This window comes from Myodes glareolus, chromosome 2, assembly GCF_982192425.1.
Source record: "Myodes glareolus chromosome 2, mMyoGla1.1, whole genome shotgun sequence".
Lineage (NCBI taxonomy): Eukaryota > Metazoa > Chordata > Mammalia > Rodentia > Cricetidae > Myodes > Myodes glareolus.
In genome coordinates this window covers 114,667,792-114,689,717 of record NC_142027.1, presented here as the reverse complement: position 1 = coordinate 114,689,717, position 21,926 = coordinate 114,667,792, and the positions used below count along the sequence as shown (strand labels likewise).

At 48.4% G+C, this 21,926-nt stretch overlaps 1 protein-coding gene across 4 annotated transcripts in view; it reads right to left on the bottom strand.

The window, feature by feature from the left end:
* Positions 1-21,926, bottom strand: part of Auts2 (activator of transcription and developmental regulator AUTS2) — a 1,087,122-nt gene that overhangs the window by 170,686 nt on the left and 894,510 nt on the right. The window lies entirely within an intron of this gene.

Sequence of the window (21,926 nt, the reverse complement as noted above, 5' to 3'; positions counted from 1 at the left end):
TCATGTATCTCAGGCTAGCCTCATATCTGCTATGTAACCAAGGATGACACTGGGCTCCTGATCCTCCCTCCCTCGTTCTCCACTTTCTGGGATTACAGGGGTGCACCATTGCACTTAGATTCCAGGGGACGTTTTAAAACATTAGTTTAAATTGTGTGCATAGAAAACAAAACGTTAACTACTAAGACACCACCCTACTAGTCCATCATCACTTTCTCTGCTTCCTAGGAAGCGGGAGGTTGCAGATAGTACATAAACATGTTTTTCATTAACCAAAGAAGCTACCAACTTAAATTGACAAAAATCATCTCTCTGAGAAGACTGGTCTTTCCTGTAGTTCTCCTCTTTTATTGGAAAGGTCTTGTCTGTGGGTGCATCTGAAAAGCAGCGGATGCAGCCGCTGAACAGCTTCTCAGAGTGACCACACTCTTTCCCTCTCTTTCCATAAGCCAATTTGTTATTGACGTACATACACATGTAGGTACATTAGAGAAGGAGGGTCTCACCACACCGACCATTCTCACCTTAAACTTGTAGCCATCCTTCTGCCTCAGCCTCTAGAGCAGCCATTCCCAGCCTGTGGGACATGAACCCTTTAGCAAACCTCAATGTCCAAAAATATTTATAATGCAATTCCTAACAGTAGCAAAATTACAATTATGAAGTAGCAACAAAAATAATGTTATGGTTGGGGGATCACTGCAACATGAGGAACTGTATTAAAGGGTCATGGTGTTAGGAAGTGTGGGAACCGCCGTTCTAGAGGCTGGGGATGACAGGTATGTTTCTGTGCCTGGCTTAATGCTTCTAAGTATAAGTTATAGGTTGTGGTACAGATTGTAAGAAGCCACATGGCAGAGACCAAAGTGGCAGCCAAAGATGCTGCAGGATCTCACGTATGCGTTTCCTAGAGTGAAGCCCTTTCTCTGCTATGTGAATATGGTCAAAGAGACGGAGTTTCACCAAAAGGACCATCAGCAGAAGGTGACCATGTACCTGGCACACGCATCAAGGATGAAGAAACTGTAAGTGTAAACTCCTTCCCGAGGGCCAGTGGCATGACTCCTTTGTAATCTTGAGGACACGAGTTAGATCCTCAGTACCCATGTGTGCATGTCCATAACCCAGCACTGCAGAAATGCAGGAGACAGGCAGATCCCTGGGGCGCATAGGTCGGTCAACCCAACCTAACCTGCAAGAGTGAGTGTGTGTGTGTGTGTGTGTGTGTGTGTGTGTGTGTGTATGTGTGTGTGTGTGTGTGTGTGTGTGTGTGTATGTGTGTGTGTGTGTGTGTGTGTGTGTGAGAGAGAGAGAGAGAAATCGCCCCAGGACAAATCTGTTTCACAACAATGGTACCTGAACAATACCTGAGGCTAACCTGTGTGTGTGGGGGGGATGCCCCCTCCTCCCTCCCTCCCTCTCTTTCCTGAAAGAAAAGAACCCAGAGGAACTTGCTTGGCTGGCAGAAAAATCCAGGGAAGTGGAGCACCATGATAAAAGGCCACATTTGCTTATCAAACCCCTCTGATTCTGTGTTACAATCCCATAGAGCAGTACAACATCCATTTTTTTTTCAAACGCAAACTGTACGGGAAGTCTCTATAGGTACAGCTAGCTTTAAAGAGAGAAGTGTGTAAGAATCCCGACTTGCGAAAGCCCTGAGTGCTCAGAGGTAGAATAGTGTATTCCAGGCCCTGGTCTCTGCTCTAGCACAGGACTCACTTCTGAACATGTACATCACTGTAAACATAAAACAGGGCTCAGAGCATGTCATTGTGATGGACATACGACTTTTTCTGGACATATCCTCACCCATGACATGGTGCAGCTGAAGTGCTCTCCGGGGACATATGAAAGGATCTCAAGATCCAAGGTGTGGGTTATTCAGCACACAAACACCCTGACCTGCTTTCTAAATCTACAGTCCCACAGCCTTGTGCTAACTGTGGAGAAGAAGAGGTGACCCAGATACTCAAAGGATCGCCCAGCTAAGTAAAGAAATCGAGGCTTTCAGTGCTCAGAGTATCCCAATATCCAACCTTGCTATACTTCTCTCTCTCTCTCCCTCCCCCCTCTACCTTCCCCCTTAATTTCTTCTCCCCCTTCTGCCTCTCTCTATTCTCTCTCCCACCTCCTTCCTTTCTTCTTTCTTTACGAATTTTTGAGGCAGGGTCTCATCTATCCCAGCCAACAATGACCTTGAGCTTCTGATCCGATCCTCCTGCCTCCACCTCCCCAGTGCTGGGATTACAAGTAGACATTACCACATGGGTTTCTACAGTGTTGAGGATGGAACCCAGAGTTTCACGTAGAATATGTAAGTGCTCTCCGAACTGAGCCACATCCTCGGCCCCTCTCCACATGCTCTGGAAAGATTGAGTCTTGGGACGACTGTATAATACTTGGAATAAATGACTACAATGGAACAGACGCAGTTGCCACACCAAACAAACATGGGCCTGTAGTATCATGAGACCCTGAACCTCCCGGGGGAGGAGAAGCTTATAGACCAAGAACCAAAACATCCCATCATTAAATCCTCTCCAACCTGTAAAGTCAAACTGCTAGGGGAAGGCACACAGACAGGTGTTGAGAGATCAGGGGTCAAACCCTGGCCATGATATGGTAGCCCATTAGAGCAGTCAAGCACAATCTTGCAGTGTCTGGCTTTCTGCCCTTCAAGACTGATGGGACACTTTGAAGTCAGATGGTCAACTTAAGGTTGCTGGTCTTGTTACACTGCAGAGGGCCTTGCTAGGTAAGAGTGTAGTTGAGGCTTTGCTTTAGACTCTGCTTTTGTAATCCCCACCTGTCATGTGCTCTACTCAAAATGTACTGCTAAGGACTGGGAAAGCAGCTCAGCTGGCAGAGTGCCTGCTTAGTAGACACAGAACCCGGAGTTCTAATCCCAGCACCGCTTGAGCCAGGCACGGTGGTATTCACCCAGCATCTCTGCACCGGGAAGGTGGAGGCAGGAGAATCGGGTATTCAAGATCACCCTTGCCTATACACAGAGTTAGATGCAGACAGCCTGGGCTGCATCTCTCTCTCTCTCTCTCTCTCTCTCTCTCTGTCTCCGTCTCTCTGTCTCTGTCTCTCTGTCTCCATCTCTCTGTCTCCATCTCTCTGTCTGTCTGTCTGTCTCCGTCTCCCTGTCTGTCTGTCTCTGTGTGTCTGTCAGTCTGTCTCTGTGTGTCTGTCAGTCTGTCTCTGTGTGTCAGTCAGTGTGTCTGTGTCTGTCAGTCTGTCTGTCTCTGTGTGTCTGTCTGTCTGTCTCTCTCTGGCTCTGGCTCTCTCTGGCTCTGGCTCTCTGTCTTTCTCTCTCTCTCTCTCTCTCTCTCTCTCTCTCTCTCTCTCTCTCTCTTTCTCACACACACACACACACACACACACACACACACACACACACACACACACGGGGAGGGGGAGGGAAAGAGAGATCCTATCTATGAAAAGCTGCCTGACAGCCCTGGGAACTTGCTTGATAGTCTTAGGCATTCTAAGCAGGACATCTGCCCTGGGGATAGGGAGAAGCCCCAGCAGTCCTATATGGGATGCCTGTAAACATTTTCCCACCTGTGGTGCAGAGTGAATCATATTCTTCCAGCACTCTCTTATGGGGAATCGAAACCTGTCTATACAGCCCCTCTCACAAGTAGCTGTCATGGTTTGGATGTGAAATGCTCCCCACAGGCTCATGTGTCGAATGCTTGGCCCAACAGCTGGCAGTGCTGTTTTGCGAGGCTGGAGAAACCTCAGGGGATTGGACGAGCTGGAAGAAGTAGGTCATTAGGGGCTGGGCTTTGGGAGCATAATATCCCTGACTGCTTTCTGTCTCTCTCTCTGACTCCCGGCGGGCAGACGTGAACAGCTCTCCCCTGTGCACATTTTTTGAGATCTACTGGCTAGAGACAAGGTCAGTGCACATGGTGGGCTTCATGTGCTACCCGCAATCCTGCCACGGAAGGCAGTGCTAATGTGGAAGTGAGAAGCCCTGGGTTCCTTGGTCCAACAGAGGGAAAGTTTAAACACCAATGTGGCTCTCTTTATGTGGATGGATGTCTCACAAGGCCTCCTGCTCCTTTCTTCCTCCCAGGTTTGGACTCTATGGGTATTCTTTATAGATATTCTAATTGCTTGACCCTATATACGAAGTAGCATCATGTGCCAAGGCACACAAACCATCTGGGGAGCTTGGTAAAATACAGATTCTGGGCTCAGAGGGTAAGGTAGCTGCTATAGTAACATGAACCCCAAGTTCGATCCTAAGCATCATTTAAACCTGGGCATGTATGGTGGTACAAGTTTGTAATCCCAATACCGGGGAGGCAGGAACAGAAGTATCCTGGAGGCTTAGTGGTTACCCAGCCTAGCTGAATTAGCAGTGAACCCCAGTGAGAAACCCTCTGTCTAAAAATAAGGAGGGGGGCTAGAGAGATGGCTCAGTGGTTAGAGCACTTGCCATGAAAGTGTGAAGATCTGAGTTTGGATGCCCAGGATCCAGGTAAAATAAAATGCTGGCTAGGTGTGTTGGCCCACCTGCAGTTCCGGCCAGTCAAGAGACAAGGGATCCCCAGAGCAAGAGGGCTAGTAAGACTGGCCATATATTGGTGAGGCTGCGGGTTTGCTTGAAACCCATATGTATATGTATACTCATTTGCAAACACACAAAGTAATAACAACTCACAAAAATGAAATAAAGATTCTGGCTCTACAGCCAGAGCAGATGTGAGGTCAAGGTACTTTTGGTCCACACTTTTGAGAACTGAGGGCCCAGATGACCTTAAGTGACCCCTCTGGTTCTACAATGGGAAAGCACTATGAGCCATCATGTTAGGTATAAAGGCAGAGAGACGCTGGATTTAATAGGTTACACAAAGGGACCAATGCCATCCTATCCTTGAAATCCAGGACACAGAACTGGGTTGAATGCGTTTGGTATAGAAGTTCAGGTGCCACCAGTAGTTAATCACCTTGGACAGGAGCCAAGAGAAGCAGCCTTGGGTTTTCTTTGTGTCCTGCTGCTACGCTATGGCTTCAGGGAGAAGACTTACCACTTGGGCAGAGGTGTGCCACCTGCGCTGTGCAGCCGGCAGATAAACAGTTATGGAATCCTACTGGCCTATTCAGAGACCAAATGGGGAGGAAAGTAGAGACAAGACAGCAGGCATGGGTGCTACATGTCATCTTTGCAGCTACTTTCACACCTACACACAGAGTAGATCCTTTTTTCTCTTTAAGATTTATTTATATTTTAATTGTATATGTGTGTGAGAGAGAGTAAAAGTGCCCTTGGATCCTACCGGGGCTGCAGTTACAGGTGGTCGTGAGGCACCCCAATGTGGGTGCTGAGAATTATGCACTCTAGCGCGTGCGAGAGTAGCATGCTCTCTTAACCACTGGTCCAGAGTCACACAGGCTTTCGTCACCACTGAATCATCCCTCCAGCCTCCAGAGAGTATATTATCAGAGTGCACCAGCCAGTTTGTTTCCTGCTTTCAAGTTGGCTTAGTGTTTGGAGACCTGGTTTTCCAAATCTGTTCCTAGCATACTGGGCATGGTCTGTGCCTAGGCATCTTTAAAGAGACAGGAAGGGCAGCTGTCTGGAGGCATGCATTTATAGTCAGTTTTCTACACCTGCTTTGTCTCATTCGTTAGCAAGGTGAGTTTAGGAGTTACGCTCCCAAACCGCTGTGCAAGCTTTAAAAGTATCGGTTCTCAGCCTGTGGGTCGCGACTCCCAAAGCCCATTGGAAAACATTACGTTTCTCGTAACAGTAGCACAAATACAGTTATGAAGTAGTAACGAAAATAATTCTATGGTTGTGGGTCACCACAGCATGAGGAGCTGCATCCAAGGGTCGCAGCATCAGACAGGTTGAGAACCACTGCTTTAAAACTGTGCAGTACCAGAAAAGAATCCCTTCACCACTGCCACATCACCTGTCTCTAAGTGGTTCTTCTGATTCAGGCTCGCTTCAGATAAAACACATACATAGGATCACTGACTCATACTGGGTTTGGAAGGGAAAGGAGAATGAGAAACGAAATCTACAAAGATATTATTAGACAAAGAAGCGTCCATACCATGGCACCCAACACCTCCAGGATCAGAAAGATCACCCCAGGGAAGGCTGAATTTCAGAGCGGACTGAAATTCTTGACTCTTTCCCAACTCATTTTTATAATATAACAATTAACAGCCCGTGTGGGAGGGAGCTGAGAATGCACAGGGTGGATGGGGGTGGGGCAGCATGAAGTGATGACCTTTAATAATTAAGACATATGAGACTTGGCTATGTGTTGTTCTCGGAGAGTATAAGCATCAAATGTCCTTCCTCTGTTGTGTGTGCGCAAGTATTTATTTACTGTGGTCTTTCCTGACAACAAACAGAGGAGTATACACCTAATGTGTCTTGGGAAGGATTCAGACAAAAAAAGGGAACAGGTCACCAATAAAGCCAGCCCACACCAAGAGACCATGGCCTTAAGGACACAGTTTTGGTAGAACGCTGATAAGAGTTTCCCAAGTAGTGATTAAAAACAAGACTTGGGGAAGAAGAAAAAACAGTCTAGGGATCTTAAAAGTCAGGACACTTGGGAGCCGGCTCCGTTGGCAAAGCACTAGTCTTGTAAGACCGAGGACCTGAGTTAAATTCTCAGAACACATATAAAAGGCATCACCTGGTTGCTCTTGCACCTATAACCTCAGGTCACCTGGGTGCTCTTGCACCTATAACCTCAGGTCACCTGGTTGCTCTTGCACCTATAACCTCAGGTCACCTGGCTGCTTTTGCACCTATAACCTCAGGTCACCTGGGTGCTCTTACACCTATAACCTCAGGTCACCTGGGTGCTCTTGCACCTATGACCTCAGGTCACCTGGTTGCTCTTGCACCTATGACCTCAGGTCACCTGGGTGCTCTTGCACCTATGACCTCAGGTCACCTGGGTGCTCTTGCACCTATGACCTCAGGTCACCTGGGTGCTCTTGCACGCCTAGAAAGCTTTGGCAAGGCACCTGGAAAGGTTCTCAACCGGAGGCATGTATGCAAATGCCTTTCCACAGCTGCTCTTGCCTCACCGTGAGGAAGATGCATTTACATTTCCACACTGCTATGCAAGCTTTAAAGCCCACGCAGTACCAGAGACACACCCTTCACCACTACCCCTGGTTGTCTTAATGAAGAGATGGGCAACTTTGCCATCGCTCCCTCAGCTGACTACTGACATGAAGCCCTAGGCGCCCCTGATGATCCTGCTGGAGAAGCAAGAAAAAGGAAGTTGAGGCACATGGTGGTGTGAATGCTTGCACAGGAAGGGCTCCTAACCTTCAATACATCTGAAACCCTAAGACTGCCAAAACTCTGGGGGCTTCTCGTGAGCTGGCCTGACAAGATTCCCAGAACTGACACCCACGACAATCCTCCCACACGCACCCCTGCAAGCAAATTATGTAATTATGTTTTGAGCAGGGCTTTCCCTCCAGTTCTCTCCAGTTCCATAGCTTCACACAAAGGAAAAAATTCCTTGAGAACAGGACAGTAAAGGAAACAGCATACTGCCAGAGAAGAAAATAATGGCCCGCTAATTACAGATTACTCCCCAAACAAGGTAAACACCTACACTCTTCAAAGATCGAATAATCAGGTACAGTAGCCCTCCCCCTCAGCTATGACCAAACAGCTCAAGCCCTAGATTTCCAAGATAGAAACTCTAGATGGGCAAAACACACTCTTGAAGGGCACCTTCCCCTCTTCTAGGTTCATTCTCAGGGAATTCAGGAAGACACACATCCTAGCTCCTACCAACCTGAAAGCCCTGAGCATTTGAGACCACCTGATAATTTCATTTGGATTTCTTACGAAGCTCAAATTAGCAGCAAATCAAAGATCTAGCTTGTCCCGGCAGGGCACACAGCCTTCATCGAGAATTCATCTGCATTTGCGCTATTCCAGCAAGGCACCCATCACCCATATTTATTTAAACCTACCGGTTACTTATCCATTAAATGGGTTTCTTAACCATCACATTGGTTATTTAATTCCTACCCCATGGTTCCCCCAAGAAATAAAAAGTGCACTATAATTATATAAACTCTTAATTAAACTGAAGAATTCAGTTGCCATTACCCGTCAGTAATTCCACTCAATTAGGACAATAGACTTCCATTTATTACTGAACTCCTAATTGCTACTCATTTTCCTGGGTAGTAACTGCCAGTCTTATCAGACGATGCGCTTAAAGAAATCCTGACACAAAATATTTCCATCCGAGGAAAGGTAGAATCACATAGCCCTTACTAGTTAATGTCCTCTTCTGCAGATCGCCAGACTCAGGAATCCAAAGGCTGGTTGGTTAAGTCCAGAGGTTGGTGCCTGGGGCTCCCTGCAATCCACTGACAACGCCGGGAAGACTCAACCACAGAGGCAAGCCATTATCCAGGTAGACAAGAGAACCCCAAAGTCAACACAAAGGCAAAGAGAACTCAGAAACAATAGCACTTCATGCAGTCTCTGGATTGCCAAAGACCAAGTTCAAAGTCTCCAAGAAAAAAGACTCTCAGATCAGGCGGTCCAAGGCAGATACTTGGTTTGCCATCAGAACCATCTATGTCCTGGAACACTCAAGATGAGGGTCCATAAGTGGCAGCGTGGGGGCACCTTTGCGGGGACCAGCCAAGCTTCACCTTCCTAGGTCTGGCTTTCTAGGCGGGTCCAGTGCGCCAAAGATGCAGAACCCTGCGCTGGGCTTGCAAAAGTCGTGCCTTTTCCAAACTGGTGTGCGGCGGCCAGATGCGAGCTGGTGAGCGACCTACTCACGACTCCAGGACAGCGGGGCTCCAGAGCAGCAGCGCGACCCTAGCCCGCAGAGCAGCCGGGCTCTCGACGTGCCTCGACCCGCCTGTCTCCTCATGATCCTCTTTCTAATTAGCCCAGAAACCTGCAAACCCGGCCGTCTGCTAGCAAAGACACCCGTGGTGGGGAAACTTGACAATTTATTCCCGGGACCCGGGGGAGGTCACCCGCAGTGCACCAGCTGATTGGCTGCGGCTAAGGTTGCAGCGGCGGCAATGCACAGGCAGAGCGCGCACAGCTTCTGCTCCTTGTCTGCCATCCCAGTGGGCCAGGGAGGGGTAGATAGGCAGTTATATAGCCAGTGGGGGCTTGGCGCACGTGACAGAGAGGCCGTCCTAGGCACAAGAGCCCTCAAACTGCTCCCCTGTCTAGATTAGGTGGCTTAGAAGATGAGACTCTTTGCTGCTTAGTGTTTTTAGATGTCAGCCTCCCTATCTGAATCCGCAAGCTCCCCCCACCCTACCTTTATTCCTTTCTCGGGGAGCTTAGGTTTCCTTCTGACTATGTCGCCAAGGATGCCCTCGAACAACGGATTCTCTGTTTCATCTTCAAAATGCTGGGATTATAGACATGCACCACCACGCCTAGCTCAGAAGAGACTGAAGCTTTGACTCCATTTTCCTACCACAGAGAGGGAGACAGAAGCTGAAAAGATGTAGGAGCTTGGGAGGTAAGCGGAAGCAGGGTCAGGCCCAGAAATCAGGTCTTTCTTCCTCCCTTCCACCTCTCCCCACATCACTGTTCTTTTTTTGGGGGGGGGAGGGTAGTGGGGGGGGGTAGTGTGCCCTGTAAGGTAGGCTGCCTTGGAAGTTGCTGTGTAGCTGAAGATGACTTTGAACCCAGGCTTCTCCTGGGTGCTGTTAATAGGGCAGGTGCACATCACACCTGGCGCTAAAGAACAAACCCAGGCTTCTGGCCTGTGTGTACGATTCCAGCTGCCCTTGGGTTGCCTTCCTCAAAGAGCATTTACAGTGGTGTCCCAGAAGTATGGGACACTGGATGTATCCAATCACTGGCGGCTATCCTGCAGTGAAATCGAGAGCCTGCGTTCTATACATTAAGGGACCGAGCTTGGAACACTTTCATGACTTCTATGCCGCGAGCCAACAGATCAGAATGGATATATAGAGTCAAGCCTCTAATTACCGACTGCAGCCACATTTCAATGCTCCTTGATGGAGGGTGGGTGTGGGAGGAGGCCAGTCTACACAGCGTTATCTCTGTCCAGGGAACTCACAACCAGGGAAGGATAGCAGAAACCATGGAGGATACTGCTTTCTGACCCTTTCTCGGGCTCATGTTTAGAGAGCTTTCTGATACAGCCCAGGACGACTTGCCTTGGAAATGGCAGGGCCTCCAGGTGCTGGGCCCTCTGACATCAATTAACAATCACGAAAATTCCCCACAGGTCAGTATGACTGGGATAGCGCTTCATTGGAGACGCTCTACTCAGGTGACTCTAATGGGTGTCAAGTTGACAGCTAAGGTGACCTTTAATCCCAGCACTCAGGAGGCAGAGGCAGGTGGATCTCTGAGAGCTGGAGGCCAGGCTGGCCTACAGAGCGAGTTCCAGGACAGGCAGCAAGGCTACCCAGAGAAACCCTGTCTTGAAAAACCAAAAAGAAAAAAAGAAGGAAGAAAGAAAAAAAAGACAGAGTAGACTCTCTCTCAGACTACTCAAGGTGTCATGGTGTCTCCTTGGACCGTGGCTACTATAGCTCCTGTCCGAGCTGCCTTGTGTTGGAATACGAATAGAAAGAGAGCGATGCCTTGAAGGAAGCTTGCCATTTTCCCAGGCAAGCTGGTGAGCTTGCTGATGACCGCTAGAACAAGACACTTCCTCAAAGCAAGGCCTCTGGATCACTGGCACCCTGGAACTTAACCAGCCACGCAGAATACTGGGCCAGACCTAACTCCGACCGAACAGAAGTGGTAGAGGTGAGGCCTCGCTACCAGTCCTCAGCAGGAGTCCATGAAGAGCTGGTGCGTGCTCGGATGAAAGAAAATCCATTCTAAATGCGACTTTCTGTACTTATGTGTGGGAGCAGAGGAAAAGGCCAGGGTCAAGGGGAGCAAGCCATCGCTGCGCATCAAGAAGCACGTGCTCCCCTAGATGCTCAACTGTGGCTCTTCTAGGGACAGCTCTGAACGGAGAATCTGAGAGCCAACCACGGCTAGAGGAGTCTCCTCTTCTGAGTTTGGCCTGACTGAATCTTCCTGACATCCCCCAACACAGTAGAGACAGACTCGAGATATGCCCAGGCCAGAATATTGCTTTTTGTTCCGTGGTGTTCTGGGCTCTGCTGGGTCTCACTAGACTCTATCTGGGGGACTGCTATCAAAATGACTGGTGTGTTGAGTAGGGACACTAGCACAGATGGTGGGGAATACATTGTTGTCCTGAGGTGGTGGCACTAGACTTGAAGTCCAAGCCTAACAAAGGCTCTCAACCCTTTCAAGAGAGGAATGGTGTCTCTGGTTTCCTGGATACACCTAACTGAAGAACATGTGGTGTTTGGGGAGGAAAAGAAAGTATTACTGACAACAGGTCAGTCTTGCTGAACCCCTTGCATGGGTTGGGAAGATGGCTTACCAGGTAAAGGCTCTTGCTACCAAGACTGACTACCTGAATTTGATCTCCAGAACCAACACGATGTAAGAAGAGAAACAATCCCGGAAAGTTGTCCTTTGACCTCCACATGAGGCTGTTTGGCATGCATGGACCAAGCACTAAGTAAGTAAATGTAAAAAAAAAAAAAAGACAAAAAAGAAAGATGTGTATTGAGGTGCCATACAGCCCAGGGCCCAGGCTAGCCTTGAACTTGCTATGTGGCTGAGGAAAAGCCTTGAATTCCTGATCCTCCTGCCTCTACCTCCTGCCTGTTGAGATTAAAGGCATGTGCCACCATGCCCAGTGTAGGTGCTGTTATTTATGTCCCATATCTGAGAAAATTGAGTCATAAATAAGGCAAAGAATTTGTCCAAAGTTATGCAATTAGATACCAAACCCAGATTTGGCTGGCTCTAAACCCGAAGCTGTCAACTAGCGCGTATGACAGAAAAGCTGAGAGAGGCTCAGAGGTTAAAGCATTTGCCACGCAACTGTGAGGACTAGAGTTTGTATTCTTAAGGTATTCTCATAACTGCCAAGTAATCACAGGCCTGCCCGCAGTTCAGCCTTGAGAGACAGATGAAGGGGCTCCTCATAGCATGGTGGCTCGCAAGACTAGCCTCTGGGTTTAACTGAGCCCCCGCCTCACTGAATAAGGCAGAAAAGAACTGGGAGGATTTCAGCTCAAACCTCCTTAGAGCTCTACATGCCTGGACACACAGGTGCCATGCACAAGCACACATATGTGTTCCACACACAAGTAAAAACAAGTATGCATACATACAAGCAAAGAATGGAAAGAAGAAAAAGGAAAACCTCAGAGGAAAAGGAAGCTCTGAAAATTCTGCCTTCTCTTTGATATGTAAGCTAAAAACTTTATTTAAAATAACATACCAAAGAGATGTGTTAAGTTGTCTAAGATTTCACTGTAAGCATGTACTACATTCATAACGAGGATGGCCTGAACCGCTGCTGTGTTTACAGATGACAATCTCTGGGGCCAGCATTAGGGATGAGTCACTGCCTGGGGGGCCTCAGGTTTGTTTCTACACGTTTGGTGGCTGTGTGGTTTTGTGAGCCAAGCTAGCTGCTGTACCAGCCAAATTGAGGCACAGGGGGCTATCTGCCCTCACAGTGGCCAGCTCAGTGGGGGAAGTGGGAGTCCAAAGGCCGACACAGGTGGGGGAGGGCAGGCAGGCACACAGACTAGAAAAGATGGCGAGAGAACTGATAGTCAAGAAACAAAACTTCCAGACAAGGAGTGGACTGCTGTGGTTTCCAGAGCTTTCTTTTCTTCTGGAAGTCAAGGGAGGCGGCACAGCCTACAATCCCAAAGCTTTGAAATCGGCACATAGGAAGTGTGTCGGGGGGTCGTCAGCAAAATGGCTTAGCACACAAAGGTGCTTGCTGCCAAGCCGGAGGATCTGGGTTCGATCCTTCAAGACCCATGTGGTGGAAAATAAAAACCAGTGACTACTGCCAGTGATCTTATCTTCTTATCCCCATGCCTGTGTACACACACAAGATGACAAAATAAACATAAAAAAAAATTAAACCCAAACAAAACGGGCATCTCGTCTTGCACTTGCAAGCAATGGCACTAGGTCATGTTCGAGGCGTGTATCAGCAAGGTGTGTATGTGGTGTTGGGGATGGAATCCAGTGCCTGTGCGTGCAGTGTGAGCACTCTGCCAGCTGAGCTACACCCCTTACTCCAGAGCCAACATTTTCTGCTCATCTAAGTCCCAGATGAGCGGTCTTTGGCCATCCCATTTTACATTCACAATGCAGGGAGGGTTGTTGTAACTAGGCTATCTGTTACATCTTGCTGACAACTCAAAATGACTGAGACATTTCTGCCATGTCACCGGGAGATTCAACCCCATCAAGACATACTCTTTTCATTTATCTAGTCGTCGGGGATTTTAAAGTGCTCATGACTTAACAGAATCCTTTTTGAAGACTTATTCTCTAAATTTCAATTATGTGTGTGTGCACATACAGGCAAATGTGTGTGCACATGTGGAGAAGAAGAGGGCCTTGGGTCCTCTGGAGCTGGAGTTACAGACAGCTGTAAGCTTCAAGATGAGGGTCCTGAGATCCAAATTTTGGTCCTCAGATAGGCCAATAAATGCTCCTAACGCCGAGCCATCCCTTCAGTCCTAAGAGAAGCGTCTTACAGAGCATGAAAACATAAAGTTACGATGACTGCCTCAGAGGTCTGGAGAGACAAATTCGGGGAAAGGGAAGGACCTTATCATTTCCAGGATGCTACCCTGTTCTTTAAAATAAACCCTTGTAGCCTCCATCACTACTGCCCATCTAAAATATCCCTAAAGGAGTTATCATGGGGCTGTAAAGACAACTCAGGAGCTAAGAGCACTTGTTGCTCTGGCAGAGGACTGGGTTTCAGTTCCCAGCGCCCACATGGTAATTTCCAACTACATAGAACTCCAATTCTGGGGGATTAAATGCCCTCTTCTGGCCTCTGCGAGTTCTGCGTGCACATGCCCACAAGAAAAAACACCTACACACACTAAATGAATAAAAGAACAAATGAATAAATAAAAATGAAGACGTTCTCAAGATCTTATCTTTAGGGCCACGGAGGACGGATAATAAGAATGACAGAGTGAGAATTTAAAAATATAGCATCTGTTTTCTGCTTTCTTTCCTGGTAGGGTCTCATGCATCCTGGGTTGGCTCCTCCGAATGTAGCTGAAGATAATCCCAACTTCTGATCTCCTGCCTCTACATCCCAAGTGCTGGGGTGATGGACTGGGTTGCTGGGATGGATCCCAGGGCTTTAAGGCATGCTGGGTCTCAGTCACAGCCTGGAAGAACTAACTCCTGGGGCTACTCAGTCCCCAGACCTGATGGCGTGGCTATTTTATTCTGACCTTTCTAGCTTTGGCTTAGGTCTTAGCAAGGGAGAACCACTCCATCCCATCTCTTACCCAAACAGGAGGTTGTGGGATTCCTCCAGGTACTCTAAGGCAGCCACAGAAGGTTCTAAGCACTCATAGGCTAGCTAAGTGGGTTGGTGGTTAGCATTCCTTTGGGCCCAGTGTTCTTGTCTTAGGAAATGTGTTCACACAGACACACAGGCTAATGCACTGGGAAGACCCTGCTAAGCCCAAGGACTACTGTTCAAGGCCATGTTCAGTCACACAGTTCAGTCTCTTGGGCATTGGCTCTGCAGACTGCAACTGTCAGGGTGGAAGTAATGTGTTGCTGGGGCAGCTACAGAGGGAGAAGTTGAGGGGGAAAGGAAGCTTTTACAAGATATGCTGTTGGGGTACACTTGAGAACAGTCCTGCTTTCTCCCCGGGATCCCCAGAGGTCTGGATGATGAGCTAAGAAACGGCAGTGGAATCTGATGAAATGCTCTCATGCTGTCCTGTGCTCTCTTTTTCTGTCCTCCATACAGTTTTGGTTGACAGCAGTTCTGTTCCGTTTGTGCACTGAACCCGGGCTCAGATATGCTAGATAGCAAGTGCTCTACCACTGAGCCATGCCCTCAGATTATCATTGGCGGATTCTAGACAAGAGCTCTACCACTGAACGATACCCTCACTGGGGCATTCAGTGTAGGGGCTCTCCCACTGAACCTCACCCTAGCCCCTCACTGGTGATTCTATGTGGGTGCTCTACTACTGAGCCACACCCCAGCCCCTCACTGGGGGATCCTAGGCAGGGGCTCTACCCAAGCCTTGGAAACTTTTGATTCTTTGACCTGTTTCCCAGGACGCACCTCGTTCTGGGCCAAGCAGCCTAGTTTCTGTCCCCAGGGGTCACTCATGGTTTTACTACATGGTAGGAGGAGAGAGGACATGTGATCTGATCTGTAAGCCCATTCTCCTTGCCTCCAGAGGCAACAAACAGTTTCCGCTGCTCAGGTCCAGTAGCGCACACTTGATAGGCTACTCTTCCACTGTCTCGGGGAAGTAGAGTCAGGGAAGGGCTTCCGCTGTGTACATGACCACCTCTCTGTCACCTTCCTCTCATGGATGGGAAGCCCTGGAGGGATTCTGGGAGGACACAGGGCACCCAACAGATGTTTCAAAGTGCAAATCTGCCTTTCAGCACACACAAGCTTTGTAACCCCTGGTACACAGATTTGGAGTCTGAGTCTGCTTAGATGTCGAAATGGAAGGCTTTCTAAAGAAAAACTCCAGAATTCTGAATTCAGATGTTTGGGGGGGGGGGGGGAATGGTGTGAGAAGCAAGAACAAAGCAGTGCAAGCCGAGGGAGAGGGTAACCTTTCGCTTCAAGCCGCTTTCCCCAGGAGAGGCCGGCATGATCCGCTCAGTACCATTTGATGCAAATGCATCTCTGAAAAGAGCTGGTGGATAATAGATAAAAAGATTATCTGTGACATTATGAAAAATGAAAGTTTAAAAATGGCTACAAGTCCCATAAAAAAAAAAATCCTAAACTTTATTCATTCCCGTTGAAAGGCAGGAGGGGAAGTGTGTTCTCGGCTCCCCAGGGGAACCCTGCCTCTCCTGCCATTGTTCTGATGCCTTCCACCAGATCCTGAGTTGTCAGATAGCTTTCCTGCTGGGTTCTCTGCGTTGGAAGCACACAGTCTTAGAAACCATCACAGCCTCCTGTTTCTTTCCCCTAACTTGACTCTGAAGCTGTCCCTCACCCTGCCCTGCCCTGCCGGGGCCCCTTTGTGCTAAAACCCAGGGCTGCACACTTGATTTCAAGATGAATTATGGATTCCAGGCCTGGTTTTCCAGGGCAGGAAACAGTCTGATTTCTGTCCAGCCCTTTCTTGATTGGCTCAGCATGGAAGTCTTTCATTTAATGGGCCAGGCCCTGCTGTGAATATCTCTGCTGGCTTCACTCCGATTTTTTCCCTTTGTGGGGAAGAGGGGCAGAAATCCTAAAGGGAGATTTGCAACCCCCCACTCCACCAGAGTTGTGGTCTGAGCACCACGGGGCTTTTCTTTCAAGCAGAGACCCCAGGAAACATCTATTCATTTGATCAACTACCTTTGAGCCGAGTGAGGCTTGGCTGAGTTGTGCAAGAACGGATCCGAACACCAGGGCCATGGAATATGCTACTGTCTTCCACCTTGGGGTGAGGCAGCACCCCGTGGCAGTTAGTGAGAGAGTGTGGAGGAAACAACCTACTTGGTTCTAATTCTAGTCATTCCACTCAGCCCTGGACTCGGTGCGCAAAGGTACTTCCCTACTTCCTAAAGCACGGCAGTAAGGTTACTGACGGAACCGCGCGAGGTTGCTGCTGTCTGTTCTCGGATACGGTAAAAAGCCTGATTGGAATCACACAGCATTGTTGACATTTTACGGACTTCAACATGTTTGCCAGGGGCTGCTGAGATGGTCAAGGTGCCTGCCACCAGTCCTGACACCTTGAGTTTGACTGCCAGGACCCCTGTGGTGAAAGGAGAGCACTGACTGCCTCAGGTCGCTATCTGATTTCCACCCACCTTGGCTGTTGAGGTCACCAGTGAAGAAATAAGAAAAAAATAAAATAAAGGTTGGCTAGGTTTTTGTTATTCTTTATTCACCTTGGGTTTGTTGAGATGGGGATTCATGTAGCCGATGCTTGACTTGAACTCCTGATGTAGCCATGGGTGACCTTGAACTCCTGATCCTCTAACCACCACCTCCAAAGTGCTGGGATTACAGGTGTGCACCACCACATCCCTTCACGCAGTGCTGGGGATGGAACCCAGAATTTTATGCAAGGGAGGTGGTCACTCTACCAACAGGACCACACCTCATTATGAAAATGGTGAACTCTAACATGTACCCTCGCAGGGGGATTTGGGAGGAGGAAGGCCAGGAAGATGAAGCAGAGTCCCAAAGTGCCAGATGCACCAAGCAGGACCAAGAAAGGTCACCTATTACTGCAAACATCACAGGCCTTGCAGCAGCTGCTGGCTGGCTGTGCACGCAGACCGAGGAACCACATGCCTCAAATTGAGGTAATCAGTTGGTTTCTGCTAAGGACTAAATGTCCAGGAGAAGCAACACCAATAACTACTACAGGAGATGAAGCATACACAGTGTTCCCTCTGTGACTTCATGACGTCATAGTCAGTCTCGCTTCTGAACTTCTGAACAAACCCCACCTGTGTGGGATGTGGCCCCTCTCCGGGTGCTACTTTGCCCACATTTGGTCCTTTTCCTAAACCAGCTGGCTTAACTCACATCAGAGCTGTACCTACTCAAGTTCGACATGGCTGAAAATGTGCATGAAGGGTCTGGAGAGATGGGCCAATGGTTAAGAGAATATGCTACTCTTGCGGAGGAGTCCAGTGTGGTCTCTAGTACCCATGTTAGGTGGCTCTCAATCTCTCCTAACTCTCATTCCGGGGTATCTGACACCCATATTTTGGCCTCTGCAGGTATTTGCACTCATATACACAAACACACACACACACGCATACGCATAACTAAAAACCAAAATAAACCTTTAAAAATATTCCTGGGCTGTACAAATGCAGCAGTGATATGGGGGAGAGAGTATGGGCTTTTCTTGGCCTTTGAACTGTAGCAAGCTGGAGGCTGACCAGGGCTGACATCAGGATGAAAGGTAGTCATGTGTTTGCAGGAATGCTGGTGGCCTAAAAGGTGTACGCTTCAGGACAGAAAAACGCCCCCACAAGATTCACGTACTTCAGGGGACACTTAGACGTCAGTTCTGTGCTTCTTTGGTTTAGCAGAATACTTTACAGGGCATGATAAGAAGTTGTCTGTGCCCTGTCTGTCACCTGAGGCTTCCCTGCACCCGAATTTGTGTGTGTGTGTGTGTGTATGTCCTGTTCTCTGAAGGTGGAAGAGAGAAGGGATTGAAGTACGGTTACCGTAGGAGAGAGAAGGAAACAGGAATCATGAGCTACATAGGCAAGGGTTGATCTCAAGGATGGTACATACCCACATCTACCTGCAATCTGCAGACGCCTGAATGGCGGTCTGCAAAGACAGAGTTATCCAGAGTGTCAACAGGCAGCAGGTAGGCAGGCAGGCAGGCAGGCTGTCTCTTTGTAGCAGAGTTTAGGGGGCAACCCTAGCTCAGGCAACTGTTACACATCTCAGTGCCTGGCACCAGGCAAGCTCTTTGGGGAAGCCCTGTCCACCTGTGTCGTCCCCAAGGTCAAACACAGGGCTCCACTCACCCTAAACCCCAACCTCTCCGAACACTGTCCTTCAAAGAAATCATTCCACGTTGGCTGGATCATAGTTATCTTGAAAGCTTGTTTCCTTCTTTTTAAATTAAAAAAATAGGTTTGGACTACAAAAACAGTGATGGTTAATAAAAGTATATACATAAGGAAAACCTGGAAAGCCAGCATCAACTGTGATGGTGAATAAGGGCTTTCACCCTGATGGGATCTGGGATCCCAGCTAAGGGACACAGCTCTGGCTGGACATGTCCGTGAGGGACTTTCTGAACTGGGTTAACCGAGGTGGCAAAGCCTAGCTGTGAACAGCAGTATCCTGGGTGCCAGGGACCTGGTCTGAATAAAAAGAAGGCTGATAAATAAGGATTGAACTGAGCACCACAATCCATTTCTCTCTGCTTCCTGACTGCAGATACAACATGACCAGCTGCCTCACACTCCTGCTGCCAGGCCTCCTCCATCCACTGTGATAGACTCTTAAACTGTGCCCAACATCAATTAGCCCTCCCCCCCGGAAGTTGCCTTTGTCAGGTATTATGTTACAGCAATTACAAAAGTAACGAATATATCTAGCTTAGGGAATATATATTTTAGGTATCTCTCTATAGAATAAGAGTAAGAAGATTGTCACTAATGTTATATAATCGTAAACAGTATAATGTTTACGATTTTTGTGATGTACACACAATCACTATGTGGTAATAGTCTCATGATTTTATTTTTATTTTGGTTTGGCTTTGTTCGGTTTGCTTTTTTTCTTTGAAGGATGGTCTCATACAGCCTTGAACTCCTGATCTGTCTGCCTCCATTTTGAAAGCACTGGGATGAAAGATGTGTGCCCTCACCTCTTACACAGGGCTGAGGATGGGGCCCAGGACTTGTGCACAGTAGGCCAGCACTCTATGCACTAAGCCACATCCTTGGTCTAGTTCTGCGTAATCTCAAACTGTCTTTCACACCATGGTCACACTATCACGAATGTGCTGACCTTGTCTGAAATGCCACGTGGCTGCTGTTCAGTATGCGCCCCTCTGCAGGTTTCAGCTGAGAGGTTCTGACACTCCATGACTTACAGACATCCACGATGCCTTGAACAGCTTGGGAAGATTGGGGCTGGTCGATGGGTGAGCAGAACACACAGCATTTAAGTATTTGGGTGGCATTAGCTGCTGTTAACAACCACAGCAGCCAGAGATGGCTGTTGTCTGAAACACCTTTACCATAATGGGAGCTGCTCTAGTCTGCTTTTCTGTTTCTGGGATAAAACACTCCAATCAAAAGTAATTTGGAGAGGAAAGGGTTTATTTAGTTGACACTTCCAGGTCACAGCCCATCACTGAAAAAAATAAGGGTAAGAACTCAAGGCAGGAACCTGAAGCAGAAACCACAGGGGATGCTGTTTACTAGCTTGGTCTCTGGCTACACTTGTAGTTTTCGTATACATCCCAAGACCTCCTACCTGGGAATGGTGCCACCCACAGTGGGCTTGGTCCTTCAGTATTTGGCAGTCAAGACAACCCCTCTCCATCATATACACCTGATCAAGACAGTGTTTCAGTTGAGAGTCCCTCTTCCTAGGTGTGCCAAGATTACAATAAAAACCAGCTAGCACAGGAGACACCCTTCTCCTGGAACACATGGGATCCCTCTGACCAATGAGTGGCCCTTGGCCATCACAGGTGCCAAGGGGTTTCTCCAAATGAGTCAGTTCATTTGTGCTTCTTTCAGTGGGAAGTCATCATGTAGAACAGCATTGTCATTAGTGAGATGAGGACTCGGGGAGAGAACGGAGTCTTGTAGCTCTAACCACCCTCCCACTGGATGCTCCAACTTGCCAATGTTGTAAAATAGCTCAGAGCTTAACAGCGTCCCTTGGCAACCACAGTGCCCCCTACAGGATCAAAGCACGCTTTCCGCGTCTGAGACCAGCCTGTTCCACCTCAGGGCAAGGGCTCTCTTGTGCTTTTTCACAGAGTATCTTAATTACTTGTTTCTATGGAAAGAAGTTTGTTGCTACTTACAGCTTCCAACCAGTTCCTGATGGATCCCATTTACTTGAAAGCGCTCAATTAGAAGCTTTCTACGGAAATCAAAAGAAAACCTGGGGAGGGAGGGGTGTCAGAAAAGTTGTCATTTCAGTTTCCCCTTTCAGAAGAAAAAAAGGCCTTGAGCTTGGAACCTTTGGGTAAATGGGGTTAGGGGTATGTCGAGGTGGACTAGGACCGCACAGTGTACAGCCCTTGCAAGGGAGTCTCCAACGGCAGCAGGGCCAAACTTCCCATCACCGCCAAGGAACCTGCAGCCCTGCCCTCACCCCGTCTCTGCTGCTTCCCAAGTTAGTGTGCCTTGGTTGTTCTCAGCATGCCACCCAAGATGCCCCACTTCTCTCACTCCATATTCAGGTGTTAGGACATACAGCCACGTGGGCTGGGGAGAGGGCTCAGCTGGCAAAGGGCCCACAATCCAGTTTAAAAAAAAATACCTGGTGGGCACAGTGCATGTGTGACTCAAATACTGGGCAGGCAGAGACAGGAGGATCCCTGGGACTTGCTAGCCAGTCAGCCTAGTCAAAGAGGTATGTTCTAGCAGGGAGAGAGTCTCCAAAAATAAAGAGGTGGAGAACAGACACAGAAGACACTCCTGGCCTCCACATGTAGTCATACACATGTACACTGGGCCTGTACACATACACCCCCCTCACCCCACACATGCATGCACATACACACATACGAGCACGTACACACACACACACACACACACACACACACACACACACACACCTGCTCTACCAGGCTCTGCCTCCAAATTGTATCTGACCAGTTTCTTTTCCACCTAAAATTAAAACACAGAACTTAATAAATCCCAAGCTGTCAGGGTGTGAATGAAACCCTAGAAATAAATCCAGCCTAATGACACAGCGATCCCAGAGACCTCAGTGGGAAACAAGATACTTTGTTTAATAATTATCAGCCTGCATTCAGAGCCTGCCTGCCAAAGCAGTGGTGTCAGACTGCTCAGGGAAGAATTCTCCCCCCTCCACCCCCCAGCCCCTTTCCCCAGATTTCGCCATGGGAAAAACGGAAGCCATTTGAAACCAGACTGGACGCTTTTGATTTACATTTCTGATATTAAATGCGGGATGGCTGTCTGCGTGGCTGCTGTGGGGCACTGCTTCGGTGGGAAGACGCGGGGAGGTGGCATGGATCCAGGCTACTAATGAAGGAGCTTATCTGGAGGAAAACAGCTTTTCACACCGAAACAAACAATGAGCACCTCTCAGATAACAAATTCAATG